The following is a 15,881-nucleotide window of genomic DNA, read 5'->3' as shown; positions in this document are numbered from 1 at the left end:
AAAAATCCGCTGATAAGTCGGTAGGTCACATTCGAGAAAAAGAGGACGGGATTGAGGTTACGATAATTGGGACATTTCCGTCGTCATCTGCGAAACAGATATTCCAAAACGGTCAACCAACTCGTGATGGCGTCCGTAAAATTTGCGAAGTGAAGATTTCAACTTCATCACTTGGAACTCTTGCTTTAATAGCTCTATCAAGGAAATCATGATAAGAAATGCAAACTCTGGAAAATCGTATCAACTGGGAGATACTCCATATGCAAGTGCTGCTGGAATGTTGCTACATAGAAATGGAAAGTTTGCAATTGGGAAGGTCAAATCCTCTCTTTTGTCGTATAGGTTTGTTCTCAACCGACCTTCGTTGTCAATTTCTATATGTTGGTCAAGATATAAGGTAGACTTAACTGTATCTATTGTATCCTATATTTCATTACAAGTTTAATGGGATAGATGTGTTCAACATAGTCACCAAACTTCGAATTATTTAGTGAGAGAACATCATCTATATAGCGGATCGTTAAAAGATAATTCTAGCTTCTTTTCATTCTTCCTTAGAAGCTCCTGTATGAAGTCTGCCTCATATTAATAAAGGAACAAGTCGGCAAGGAGCGGAGGACAGTTGGTTCCCATAAAATTATTAGTTTGTCTGGGAATTTTTCTTAAATACCACGGGAACTAAAATTGTGTTTGTCTTATTTTTTCTTCAAAATAGCACCACGCGGTGCATGTCTAGTCTAGCATATACATTGGATATCGCAATTTGTAAGGTTTATTTAATCGTAGTACGCATGCACTTTTTGTTTTTGTTTTTTGTTTTGTCCAATTACTTTTTTATCATATTTAATCTGCCTGTGTTTTAATAGAATATTCATTATTTTGTATCTTCGAAGTCTTTGTTTTCACATCACATTTTTCATTTGAACAGTTGTCATATTCAAAAGTAGTACATTTTTTTATGTACTTAAATTTGCATAATTTCCCTCGGTTTTTGTTTGTTGATTGGTCCACTTCTATATTATACTCAACTAACAGTTACTGAATGACCTATCTAGATCATAAATTTCGGTTCGAATATATTTACATTGGATTAGTAGGAAAAATGTCATTAGTTACAATGTTCTCAATGGATATTTCAATAATTAGATTACTTCATGTTATTTTGAAAACCTATTAGTATTTGCACAATGCCAATGTCAATGAATTGCATCTTGCATTATGCTGTCTTTGTAAAATTGTTTGGATGTACGACTTTGTTTGTTGTCTATATAATGAGAACTTATGAAATACTTTATTACCATATAGTGCTCTAATTATTTAATAGGACGATGCTGCATACACCATAGGTTATCAATTGAAAAGACTTTGATTGAATCGTTCGGTTTCCGGTTTATTGATAAGCGACTAAGGATTGAGTACCATCAATCATATAGTGTTTACAAATTCAGACTCGGAACAATATCTATTCGGAAAGCTTCTAATACGATTAATCAAGAAAAGGCTTTATTGACATATTTTATTTTGCTAATGTTGATCGCAGTTGCATATTTTAGAGTATTTTTTTTGTCAGATTAAACGCATTTAAAAAGTCAATTATTGAAAATGTCAATACCATACTTGACCTAGATTTGAAAAACTAGTATGAAGAAAGAAACAGATAAAATATAAAAGTTAAACGACAAAAAAGTTTTATTTATTATTTCATGTCATAGCACTAGGTAAACCATGCGACATTAGAAAAATATATTTATAATTTTTTCTATTTTTAAAGACCGTTTAAATATAAACGTAATATTCTGATTTTATTCCAAAAGACATATTTTTTACTTAAATAAACATTCGATAGAATAAAAGCTAGCACTAAATGTTACATTGTTTTTAATGGATTAAGTCTGGTTTAATGTTTGGTTGTGGAGTGTTTACTTAACTGCTGTCTGTCTTTTGTCTTCATGATTTTTAAAACAACTGCAAATTATGATCAAAATGTATCATTTTAGATAATGTAAAGGCATTTTGATATTTATGTTTTTACAAAAAGCCAAAAATAGAAAATTTTTAGTATTTCAAAATATTAAAAGTCTTAAAATTTATTCATAATTATGACCATATCAATGATAATTCATGTCAACATAGAATTATCCAGCTGACAAAAGCTTTAAACAATATTGTTTCATATGCTAAAATCTTCCATTTGATTTTGCCTTACATAAAAATTGGAATCACAGCAAATCCTGGAATCCCACTTATTCACAAATATTATATAATAAAAGAGAAGATTTTATAGAAAAGAACCAATTATCATTCTCTACTTTAGTATTAAGATAAAAAGAAGGGCGATGCAAATCTCTCTTCTTTATATTGTATACAAAAATATCAGACAAAGCCTTATAAATAACGATATTAAGCCGGCTGGTCTAGGTTGTTCGACTAGTTTAATTTTTACACCTATGCATCGGAATTTTCTTGTTTTAAACATGATGTACTACTTTCCAGTATGTTCTTTTTGACCGGGCCTGATTTGGTGGTGTTACATCTGACAAATTCTATCCGATTTGTTTTGCAAAGAATTCCGCTCAAACCGGTCCTAAAGATCCTCCTAAACTTGCAGTGAGGTTAGAGTTTTTTTTATCCGTGTTGAAGGCCTCACTGTGACTTTGAGATGAAGAACATCAAAAAAAGCGCTGTTCCTTTACTTTTTGTGTGCTTTTTGCTGTGCATGTACTGACTCTGTGGCATGTATGGATACCCCATATCCTTTGTTTTTTCTATTATTCTAAGGTTCTACAATACCGAATGGCCTTTAATACTAATGTAATGATGTATATTCAACTGGAGTCGTTAAGCCGATGTGTGAAAAAATTCTAAAGATTTACCCAAAAAATTGTATTCACTATTCACAATTTTGCAAAAACATCTTTTGAATGTTCTACCCTCTACGTATACATTACTATTATCATGCTCAATTGAAACATCGACTAAAGTTTGTTATTACACAATTGATGCTTTTTACAGAAACTATGAATCGGAGGCACATATTCTTTGTTTAGATATCATATACAATCTTACTTTGTGAAAAACCACACTGATTCCAACCACAAATTAGCCAAAGACAAAATAGTAAAAATTCTCAACATATTTGTTGAGTTTGATGGATTGGTTTTTCAACAGATTCGATTCTCTATATACAAATGCGTACTTATTGTGTAACCCTAATTTTTGTACTCGAATGTATGAAGCAGAATTAATACAAGAACTACTCACAGACAAAAAGATCAATCATCTCTAAATTGACACTCAGATATATTAATGATGTTCTGTAACTCAATTACCCATATTTTAATCAGTGCATGCATCTCATATATTACAGTGAACTTGAAATCAAAGATACTACCGAAACTTGAAAGTGTGCTTTTATCTGGACATCTTCTTGATATTGACCCTGACGGACAACTTCACACTGGAATCTATAAAACGTGATAATTTCATCTTTTACTTTACCATCTCTCCATTTCTCACAGTAATGGAACTGGATCTGCTTACCATTCCTGGGGACCTGCGATCAACCCCTGGTTTTTGGTGGGGTTTATGTTGCTCAGTTTTCAGTTTTCTATGTTGTGTTTTGTATTGTTGTTTGTCTTCGTGTCTTTCGTTGTTTGCCATAGCGTTGTCAGTTAATTTTCTAATTATGAATTAAGATGTCCCTTTGGTATCTTTGGTATCTTTAGCCTCTCTTTTCCAATATACCCTCTGCCTAATTGAATGGCGTTTAAATATCTGAATCGTCACGTTGCGGTCATAAATGTTCACATTATACGGAATGCATTACAAGAGGTGTGCTCATGACACAAAAGACTGCACCAACAGGGTTATGAGAAAATACCAGTGCATTCGACAATACATAGGGTTGAGGTCACCCTCACAAATTGGTTGACCGATACGATTTGTCTGTTTTTCAGTACACAAAAGAAGCATAAAATACCAAGGCGACAACCAAAAATCATTAGTAAAAAAAGACAGACAAAACATATTGGCGAAATCTCTCTCTCTCTCTCTCTCTCTCTCTCTCTCTCTCTCTCTCTCTCTCTCTCTCTCATTGATAAACATTGTTTGCTTCTAAGAATTACCTTAACAATAAAGTTCTTGAGTATAAGAAGGTAAAAATATATGTTAACAAAGGTCCCCGAGTACATTTCACGTTATATTTTGTAATATCAGGTGCATTTTATGCTGTGTTTATGTTTGTAGATCTAAATTTAAATATCTTTCAGAATCTGCAATAAAAAAGAAACACTTTCCTGCATGCCTTACAATGATGGTTTTCTAAACTTGATTAAAAATTACAATTGTCTGGAAAGATTTATCACTGCCGTTTGATGCTGCTAGCAAAACGGGGAACGAATCGAATGGAACGAAAACATATAATAATACTTTACATTTACAATATTTTTGATGTACTTTTATGACAGAGATTGATATTCTTTTACAGGGATAACGATCTTGCTGATTGTCTTCACCCAATATAATGAAAAGACAACTATTGTTTTAAAAGAATTCATATAGTCAATATATTCTTCACACAACAACTAATAATAAGGAAAGAAATAAATATTTTTTGTTGGATTATTGTTTTTTTTTCGATGATGGAATACTATTTATGTTTTAGATTATAAGTCATAAGTACTTTCCTGGATCTGTTATTTGAAGATATGGTATCAGTTTTTTGCATTTTAATATAATCTAAAGTTACATGCAACTATGATCAAAATGGCTTGTATGAACATCTCGAGGATTCTTTTCACATTTAACTACATAGAAAATCATTGAAGCAACTGTAGTGGAAGACATTTGCAAAAATAGAAAATCTAAAACACAATACGGGAAAACCTAAAGGAAAAGAAGAAATTAAAAAAAAAAACCGCAAACACATCTTTCAATAAAGTGTAAGTATTTTGAAGGGGAAAGCATATTAATCTTCCTACGGATCATTCGTTGTTTATATAAAAATAAGAAGATGTGGTATGATTCCCAATGAAAAAACTCCTTACCAGACATCAAATGACGTAGAAGTTAGCAACTATAGATCAACGTACGGCCTTCAACAATAAGTAAAACCCATAACTCTTTAAGTTTTCTCTTTTCAATTGTTTTACATTTGGTTATCCTGTGTCTCTCTATAGCTAATGATTATATAGTATGGTTTTAGCTCATTGTTGAGGGCCATAAAATTTCCTATACGTAGTTGCTCACATGTATGTCCTTGGGATTTGAATAAACTCATCATAGATATCCGGCTTAAAATTTTGTACGTCAGACGCATGTTTCGTGTACAAAAGTCTCAGCAGTGACGTTCGAAACAAGCTAAATTTATAGTTTTGTAAACAGTTAATTTATAAGTATGAGCATATCAATGATAACGCATGTCAACACAGAAGTGCAGACTAATGGGCCGGCGATACCCTCGGGGAGAAAACCTCCACCAGCAACGGTATCGACCCAGTGGTTGTAAATGAACTTATTATTGATACCAGGCTTAAAATTTTGTACTCCAGACGCACGTCGTGCCATTGACAAACATGTCCATCTTTTTATTTGATATCGATCTGTTTGTCACTATTATCTATAATACTAAAGGTGTTAATTTCTTCGGCTTCTTTCCTATACGGCTCTAAGAGTATTCTAAGGTTTTATTATTTTTCTGTTCTCTTTTGGATAAACATTGAGTATATTTCACGGATAAGTATTTTTTAAATAAAATAACGTTGCTTTTAAGAACACCTATTGCACATTAAATGTAACAAAATATAATCCTATTAATATGACCAACTTGGACATTGCAAAATACAGAAACAATACAAATAAAGATTACCTTGAAGCACGCCGACAGACATGTATATGATAGATCCCTCAGCAGGAAACAAGGTATGATTGATGGTTGGTTGCTTACCGTAATTTATGACATTAAGGTATACATATTTTTTTGAATGACAAAAAAAAAAAAACAATAAAACGGGCATAGGTAACACTTTATGACCCTGTTACTAACACAAAACAATATCTAATAAATATATGATCATTACACAACTAAAAGACTATTTAATCAAATAAACTCTTTTTATTCAATTTCTAATCATTTGGCAGTTTTTGTAGGTTACCTTAAATAAAAAAACGACGAAAGCAATAATATGTATGCTAGGATAATTTCAATTAAGTTATTCCTGATATCAGACGGGCTTATCTCTTATTTAAAATACACTTGTGACGTAAATCTTTTGTTCAAAATCTTCATTATTTTTCAGGAATGGAGAGTTATTTTCTATTGCTCATCTTCATTCATCCGGACGTTTTGCCCTTTGGATGTTTCCACGGGCACTTTCTTAAAAAGTATTCACCCATTGAAATAATTCTAAAGGACGAAACGCGATATTGAATGAAGATGAAAAGTCACTAAAACGGTTGATACTGGATTTTTTAAAATTGAGATCGTAGTAATACAATGAACACCAAATATCTCATTATCAACAAACAGCTTTTTTTGCCAGTCGTAATTCCATCATATAAAATATAGTATCGTTTCTACTAAAATTAAACAACATTATCCACAATTTGTTTTCAAATGCAAATCTTGGCTGAATTTCTGTCACGGATCCAAGCGGGTAAAAACGAATATTTTTTTCTATTGTAGCCATTCCTCTTTTGTGCATCTACAAAATATCAAATGTGTTAACTAAGTTGAATTCTTTTATAATATTGAACACATTAACATTATTCAATTATGAAAATTAGAGAACAAAATATTTCAATTAAAGATTTGCTCTTAATTTTACCGTTTAAGATATCATTTCCTTGAAATTTAAAATGTTGTATTTTGATTTTTGTACATTTTACTATATAAATTAAAAACAGAAAAATTACTCGGAGAGTTTCTACAATAATATTGTGGTTTAATAGAATAAATAGTTCAAGAAACTGAAATGGTCAAAATGGCGTATTCGGAATAGTATTTGATAGTTCGTTGTTATAACTTGAATATAGTACTAATGAATAAAACTTGAGGGGGGGGGGGGGGGGGTATAGATAACATTTGAATAAGGCTTATCTTAAGTATTGAGCGGGGTTTTTATTCAATTTTCAACAGAAACGCGTAAAATAATCGAATTCATTCACTGTTGTATATCTACAGTGCAAATGACGGTGTTAATCTTGAAATGTTGAAATGTTGAAACGAAATTAAAAAGAAGTTGTCCACTTGAGTTAAAAAAAATACAAAACGGAACTCAGAAATGTTTTTATCATGCGGGTTTATACTTCTTAAACTTTTTTGCTCCCTCTCTGATAATAGGGAAGAACGAAAAATACTCTCAGTTTGCTTGAATTGCTATTGAAGCATGTTAAGACTCATCTAAACAACGCATAACATTTTTGTTCGTTGTAATAAGCAAAGAGAAAGAAAAAATGTTGGTTATGCATGAAAAACTATTTTCTTGTTTAATTTTATTTCATCTGATAGAATGGTTTGAAATATAGAATAACATTTTGTTTTCGATATGGCTTATAATCGAGAACACCCTTATTAGTTAAATAACCTAGACTTGATTGTTACATACCTGGAAATTTATTCTAGTTGTACCATTTCATTTTTCTCAGACTACATTTGTACATCCAATATTTATCAAACGAGAAAACACACATAATCCATTTACATATATGCATAAATACTAATTTTGTTTATTCTCCCGAAATACCACTTAAGGTTCCGCTAAAGTCAAATTTAAGATCAACTTCAAAGTTCAATAAATACATATTCAGTTTATATAGCATACCATATTATACATCAAAATCTTCCTTGTGATGAGTACTGTCATAAAATATCATTTACAAACAACATGAAATGTTCACAGGTCCAATATTCTTCAAATTAGTAGTCTATGCTTCAAAAAATTCTACTGTTTTTTCAAGTTCCCAAAATCCTGAAAAAAATATTTAAAAAGGTAGAGGAAAAGCTTATGACGTACAAGCTACTGTTTATTGATGTTAAAATACACCCCACAGTATGTATTAAGAGAATTAAGTTTGCTAGGTTAAAGAAAATTAGAGGACATATTTAATATGGAACTACTTTCCTACAAAAGTATGGAAGCCCATCTTCGATGAAAATAACATTAATCGACCATTTAGTATAAATCAATGGTATGCTCATTTATGGCATATTTACAGCATAAATTAATGTGTGTAGAGACATTTAATAATAAATTCATTTAAATTTACTGGGAAAATACTGTATTTTGCACAAAAATGAAAAAGGGGACTGTAAAAGTGAACATTATACATGTTATACACTCCAACTTTATTATGTATATGTTTACAAAACAAAGTTATTTATTTGAAGCTAAAAACTTTACATTTTCTTGAACTACTATGGCTAACAACATTATAATTTTGTGTTCAAATTTCTTTTGTAATTAGTAAGTTATTGATAATCATGTTAATCACATAAAACTGGAGGTAAGAAAATTTTTATTATCTTGTATAACATTTTTAGCAATCTTTCACATTGTAACTTATTGTAAAGCTTAGTATAACATGTTTGTTCATCTATTAACAGTAAGTCTACATTTTGACTCAAAATCAGCTCAGTCTGCCCATTCATTATAGTAAATCACTGTCTGTTGAGTTTGACCAATGAAGCATGTACACATGCATGTATATGTTCAAATTTACTGAAAATATGGTCAAAGACAACTTTAAATTTTTCAATAAGTAAAGATTATTTTATCCTTTATATGTGTTATTATTAAACTGAAGACACCTTAATTATTTGGTTGTTTTAATTTCATGAAGACATATATAAGTGTATATACACAATGTTTATATGTTACATTAATTGAAAAAATACATTTCATAAATAGAATCGTATTTGTACTGGTCTTATATTAGAGGTACAAAGTCACACAGTTTTTTAAATGACAAATTACACATATTCTTAAATGTTTTAACACTAAAAATTTTGGGGCCCTTTATAGCTTGCTGTTCAGTGTGAGCCAATGCTTCCTGTTGAAGGCCATATACTTTCAACCTATAATTGGTTTACTTTTATAAATTGTTTTTTGGGATGGAGAGTTGTCTCATTGGCACTCATACCACATTTTCTTATATCTATCAAGCACACTAATCTGATTCATTTTTGTTGTAAAAGATTTAAAAAACTACAACTTGTGCTCAATTACAATAATATACACATGTACATGTATAATAATTTGATTCACTACTCATTTGTTCTGTCATTCATTGAATATTGCTTTATGAATAAATCAATCCTTGATTTGATGCCTAGTTATTTTTATTCATTGTTTTATTTTATTGTTGGTTTGCTGTAACATTAAGGTTTATCCCATAAACATGACAAACTGTATAATTAATAATTTCTAGGTAATGTACCTGTTTATCTAAACTGAAGTTAAGCTATACATCACAAAACTCAACAGATCCAGACTGGTAATCTTGAATTAAATGGTTTATTTCATAAGCCTCATCCTCTCCTTCATATTTGATCTCATAAACAGAATTCAAATTGCCATCAGTCCCAGACAATACAGAAAGAATAGTTCCTTTGTACCACTCTTTTTTACCTAATTGTTCATCGATTATCCATTCCTGTTTGATACTTCTACCCAAAAATTTGGTTGGTCTCAGCCTTGTTCTCCTGAAAGAAAAGTAAGGAAGCACAAACTGTATTATTTAATTTGTACAATAAGAAAGAGCAATGTATGATAATAAACGAATAAAGTGATTTTTTATGTCAAAACATGTTATAACTAGACAATTCATAAATTTAATAGGTCTTACTATTTTTATTAAGAAGGGATATAGTTACGATACTGTTGTCAGGTCAATAAAGATTGCATATTTTGGCGTTAATATTTAATCACTTATAGGGTCTTTGCATCGGAATTAAACACATTTATTTAAAAACCAGTTGTTGGCATGACACGGGTTATGTTCTTCTCATATATGTTATGATGGTATGATACTAAACACCTAACGGGAAGGATTGTGCCTGATATTCATATGATGAAGACATAATCTTTCAATCAGTTTAATTGAAGTCTGGAGCTGGCATGTCAGTTAACTGCTAGTAGTCTGTTGTTATTTATGTATTATTGTCATTTTGTTTATTTTCTTTGGTTACATCTTCTGACATCAGACTCGGACTTCTCTTGAACTGAATTTTAATGTGCGTATTGTTATACGTTTACTTTTCTACATTGGCTAGATGTATAGGGGGAGGGTTGAGATCCCATAAACATGTTTAACCCCGCCGCATTTTTGCGCCTGTCCCAAGTCAGGAGCCTTTGACCTTTGTAAGTCTTTTATCATTTTTAATTTTAGTTTCTTTTGTACAATTTAGAGTTTAGTATGGCGTTCATTATCACTGAACTAGTATATATATTTGTTTAGGGGCCAGCTGAAGGACGCCTCCGGGTGCGGGAATTTCTCGCTGCATTGAAGACCTGTTGGATACCTTCTGCTGTTGTCTGTTCTATGGTCGGGTTGTTGTCTCTCTTGACACATTCCCCATTTCCATTCTCAATTTTATTGACTTCAAATAATATCATTGATTTAAAAAAAAATGACCTAAAGTTGTTTATGCTGGTGGTTATGTTGAGCTGTTGAATTGCTGTTTCATGAATGCAAGCTTCAATTCTCATTTTAATCATTCTTCATTGTTTCCATGGTTATATGACCTTACTATTTAGCTTTTTTATATAAATGGTAATGTTCTATACATTTTCATTGAAATGTTTTACCAAAAGTTTATCTACAGTTATAAAGATTTTTTTTTAGCAAATAATGTGTTTTGTCAACAACTTATATACATCTTTTATGGCATATAATAAATCATGCTTTTTAATGTTTATATCAAATATATTATATTCAAACATAATGATAAAGTTACCTATTGCGAATTGGAGCAAGTCTTTGAAGTTCAGTGTCAACTATATCAGAGTCAGATGAGCTGGGTGATTCAGATACTCGTTTCTTAGATCTTGCATTAACTTATTCTGTAGAGCTTTTACTTCTCTTTTCTTCTAGGTCGCTTTGATTGTAATGATGCAGTATACTGTAAATGAAATATTTAGTATTAAAACGGTGTCAGTTTTCATTAAAATTTGCCAAAAAAATATATAACATATTTGAAGACGATATTGAAAAGCACTGCAAAAAGTGTTGAAGCTTTAGTTAGAGTACATCTGATTCTTAATTTCCTCCAAGAGGGGCACTGGATCATGTGCTGTTTATTTCTCACTTGTACAACAACACCGCCTATGATATATATATATATATATTATTACAAAGATAAAATATATATATATATACCTGTAATATATACATATATCTTTGTATAAGCTCTTATGCAATATTCACAAGCAATTACCATTTAATTTGTAGAAGGATTCAATACAAATAATTTTTATTTGCCATACTGATATTGACATATACCATGTATACCAAGTAGTTCTTTTAAATACATGTATTCATATATGATACAAGACAATTTATCTTTCATGATCAGTTTAAACACCAACAAATCAAATATTTAATGCTTAATATGCCAGTAAACACATTATCTCTTAGTCTATATAGCATTGTTTGATGTCTGTCATATAAATATAAATTAAATTTTTATTTAACATACATTTGTACACGTTCATGTAATAGCATGAACATAATTGTTTAATGATACCAGTATGAATTTCAATTGAAAATCAACATGAAAATCATACATATTTTCAACTTACACTCATATAAGGCGATGGAAGGCATCTGATTGAAAAAAAAATAGCTTTAATGCACTGTGTCTATACTTACTGTTGTACATGTATATCAAACGTATTTTACTTATGGTTACCATGCTTCATGTCAGGGGGTCTGAATGGGGATATCATGCATTTTCATATACAATAATTTAGGTGATTTTTCTCTATTCTTACTGTACATTATCATCCAATTTTTTCTTTTGGCCTGATTTTTGTCTAGTTTTGTTCCATTCATCTGTATTCTCTTAACCTCATTCCAGACAATATTGTATTCATAACAACTTACCCATATTCCAGGTTCTCGAATACCTGGGCTTTTTCCTTCTCGAGGACTTGCTAACTCTGGAAGTAGCAATTTGTTGTAGAATGCTTCCAGTTTTGGCAACATGGTGTTTTCCCACAAATCAATATTACGATAAATTCGCTGAATAAAAAGTTGATGAGGATTTAAAGTTCTAACTACAAAATCGATCCATTCTCTGTTACAAATGTTGATAAGACCATGGCATTGATAAAAATATATGTGATTTTCTTTAAGTTCCAGTTTTTCATTCAGATTTTTGAGACAAAAGTTTTTGTTTTCCGAAGCTTGCCAAAGATTTATAGGTTTGGAATGTAACAAATTTTTAATTTCAATTAAACCAGATTTTCCTTTAGATGTTGAAACCAAACCATCTGAACTTCCAGCCAAGAAGGTTTGAGTTGAATGTATAAGAAGTCCACTGAGCTCAACACAAACATTTTCGGATTCCTCAGCTTTTTTCAATTTATATTCTTCAATAGTTGTATCTTCTTCAAGAATACCTTTTCTGGTGTGACGATTTCCAGTTAATGTAGAGTATAGAATATTACGGATAAATTTAGCTGCTAGAAGTGACGGGTTTCGTTTAACAATAGATCCAAAATTAGATGCTTTAATTCTTTTTTTTTCTCTCAGAATGCCAAAGACCAGATTGTGATTGTAAAATTGTAAAATTTGTTATGTTTAAGCGTTGTTGTTCCGAAAGGTGAATATGAAGGTTTAAATAGTCTTGTTTCAGTTTTTTCGAGATTATCAGAAGAAACGTCATCAGTAACATCTATGGCTTCTGAACCATAAGCTTTGCGAGCTTTCTTGAAGGTGCTTGTTTTGAGACAGGACATCTTTTTCTTCCATCGAACCTGTTGAATATTAGGTTTAGACTTGTGCCTGATCGAATTGGCCAATGTCTGTTCATGACGAGCATACAATTTCCGGAAAAGATGTCCTGGCTCAGTACCAGTACTTGACTCCCAAACCTTACAAGAACACTGTGGTCCTAAATTCATTCGTAGAGCCCCACCATAGCAACAAGCATGCCAAGATCTACGATTGCAGAGGTTGTGTACCTTGCCCCCATCAAACTTGGTTCGGATATGCATTCAGCCTTCTGCGAGATTGGTTGTGGAGTTGTTTATAAGTCGATCGGATTTTTCAGCAATCCTGCATAAAAGGTTTGTTACGTCTTTTATGATGTGCTGCTCCACATTACTGTATGCTATCGTGGTACCAAAGCGAGCCTGTTCCTGCGCTGAAATAGATGCCCCCTCACTCCAGTAATTTATCTGTTGGTCAATTAACTGTTCTTCAATACCTGATTCAGATGTGTTGGTAGATATTTGTAGAGATGTATTATCCTCATTTGTAGTTTGGAGCTGCTGATTTTTTGCCCGACAAAAATCAGAACATTGGCTATGGTTGCCAAAAACATGGCGAACAGAATTCTTTATGTCATGTGTTAGTTTTCTTATGGCATTATATTTATCATTTTTTTTGTCCTTTAGATCTCTGGAGCGGACACGTATCGCACATCTGAGTGCACCTACAAGTCGAACTCGAGTATTTTTTGTCAAGTGATGTTTTCCTTTATTGAGTGGATTATCTGTTACCAATTTTTCTAGGTTTGATCTAAAACATTTACAAAGGTGATTTGCACACTCCTCTTTTGAAACAGACCGTCCCCAACCTGGTACTTCCTCTCTGATTCTAGCAAAAACAGAGGAATCCCCATCCCCTACCAGTCTCATATATCTAAGTCCGTGTCTGTTTTCGGCCTCACGAAACCCTTCCAATATTTTTATAATGTAATAATTTTTTTGTTTCTTTGCCAATAATTATAGCTTCACCACCAGCTGCATTGTACGAATGTTAATGTGTTCTTTTAGACCACCCACCATCTGCTATAACTGTAATTGCCGGAATTTCTTCATGGAAATCATTTCTTTTAATAGCTAGACGCCTCTCTTCTTGGCCTGCAATCATCATCTCTTTATCTAGAACGCTGTGCCACCAATTGCCTATCTCTGTTTCAATTGCGCTAAAAGACGGCTGCGATAACCCTGGGGAATTTAGAGTTGCTAAAAACTCATTAAGGTGAGATGGGCCATTGCCGTACACCATACTGCCCCAAACTGCACGTACATTCATGTCATATCTTTTAGATCCTGGGTCCTTTGGACTGCTTTCAAGCTTAAATTTCTATAAACATCCCATGCACTGAGCCAACATAACAGTAGCCAAACCCAGCGAACGCACTTCTGTCTCTAACTTAATTGGTGCCTTCCCTTCCTTAGCCATGTTTATTGCACCGGCACATAAACATACATGCAAAGTTATATCAGATATGTGTGCTTGTAGACAGTCTAAATTCACAACCCGATAACCCTTTGCAATTGGCAAGTTGTTTTTTACTTTTCGAATCTTTAGCTTCAAGTCACAACCAGTTGGGAATGTTGTATAAACTTCTTTGTTTCCATACAGTGGTTTGTTATTGAAATGTTTGTTTATTTTGCGTATTTTCAACTTCAAAATGTGTTTTCTTTGTTTTCTCTGCCTTTTTATTTCATAAACTGGTCTACCCAAATGTTTTACTCTTTTAAATGTTCTGTGTCTCCCTAAACCTCTACCAAAAATGCGACCTTTCTTGTATTTGCTCCCCATTTTACTTCATATATATATTGTTGCAATTCAATCTGTTTCCCTTTCAGTGTTTCCTTTTGCCTTCCTTAGATTTTTGTTTTATATGTTCCTCTAATGAAAATTATAATTTTTACTTACCTGTCAAAGTATACCATTCTTACCTATATATATGTGCCTCAAAATCATTATTTTTTTTAAAATAAATTTGTAATTATTGAAATATTACCTACCGGAAATGCATGTGTGCAGAGAAAATCATTCCACAAACTTAGTTTATTTTTATCCCTTGTACTTACAAACAGCCTCCGATCGATCATTAATTATGTTATTTGTTTGGGGTTTATATATATAAGTGACATGACACATAATCTTACCTATAAATATTCACCGATTGTCCATAAAAAGTATTAAAACTGTTTGTTTACGTCTTCGTGATCTCTGATCAACCATTTTTCTCCGAACCGGATATAAGTTATCTGAAATAAATAATGCTTTCGTATTAGAGTTAAGCGTTAAATATTATGTAAATCGTTTAATAACTACGCATTTGATATTAAAATAAACTTCTTCGTATCAAAACCAGTGTTGTATTATTAAAAATTTCAATATTATTGAATATTATATTGTCGTTTTGGTGTTGTGTTTGACGTTGCCATAATAGCGGGAGGTTTGGCATGCCACAAAACCAGGTTCAACCCACCATTTTTTTCTTAAAATGTCCTGTACCAATTCAGGAAAATGGCCATTGTTATATTATAGTTCGTTTCTGTGTGTGTTACATTTTAATGTTGTGTTTTTGTTGTGTCGTTGTTCTCCTCTTATATTTGATGCATTTCCCTCAGTTTTAGTTTGTAACCCGGATTTGCTTTTATCTCTATCGATTTATGAGTTTTCGAACAGCGGTATACTACTGTTGCTTTTATTTATAGAGTTTTCTCTAATTCGAAACAGCGGATTAATTTTAACTTCTACTTTCGGTTTCCAAAGGTATGGACAACTGTAAATAAATGTTGATTTTACAGTAAAAAAAGGTAAATGCATTTAACAAATAAATGTTATGGACACGCAATACAATATTAAATTTAAGAAAAATCATAATAAAGAGGGATCAAAACTAGGGATTTCTA

The 15,881-nt window shown here is 31.8% G+C and overlaps 1 long non-coding RNA gene across 1 annotated transcript; it reads right to left on the bottom strand.

The window, feature by feature from the left end:
- Nucleotides 1-7,786: 7,786 nt before the first annotated feature.
- On the bottom strand, nt 7,787-15,209 carry LOC127728797 (uncharacterized). The gene is made up of 3 exons (XR_007994377.1): nt 15,129-15,209; nt 9,436-9,700; nt 7,787-7,967 (listed from the first exon to the last, which is right to left on the bottom strand). It is a non-coding gene; the product is annotated as an uncharacterized LOC127728797 (long non-coding RNA).
- Nucleotides 15,210-15,881: the final 672 nt, after the last annotated feature.

The sequence above is a fragment of the Mytilus californianus genome, unplaced genomic scaffold (assembly GCF_021869535.1).
Source record: "Mytilus californianus isolate M0D057914Y unplaced genomic scaffold, xbMytCali1.0.p SCAF_2, whole genome shotgun sequence".
In the NCBI taxonomy this organism is placed as follows: Eukaryota; Metazoa; Mollusca; class Bivalvia; order Mytilida; family Mytilidae; genus Mytilus; species Mytilus californianus.
The sequence above is the reverse complement of the archived record's forward strand: the minus strand, read 5'-3'. Positions and strand labels throughout refer to the sequence as shown.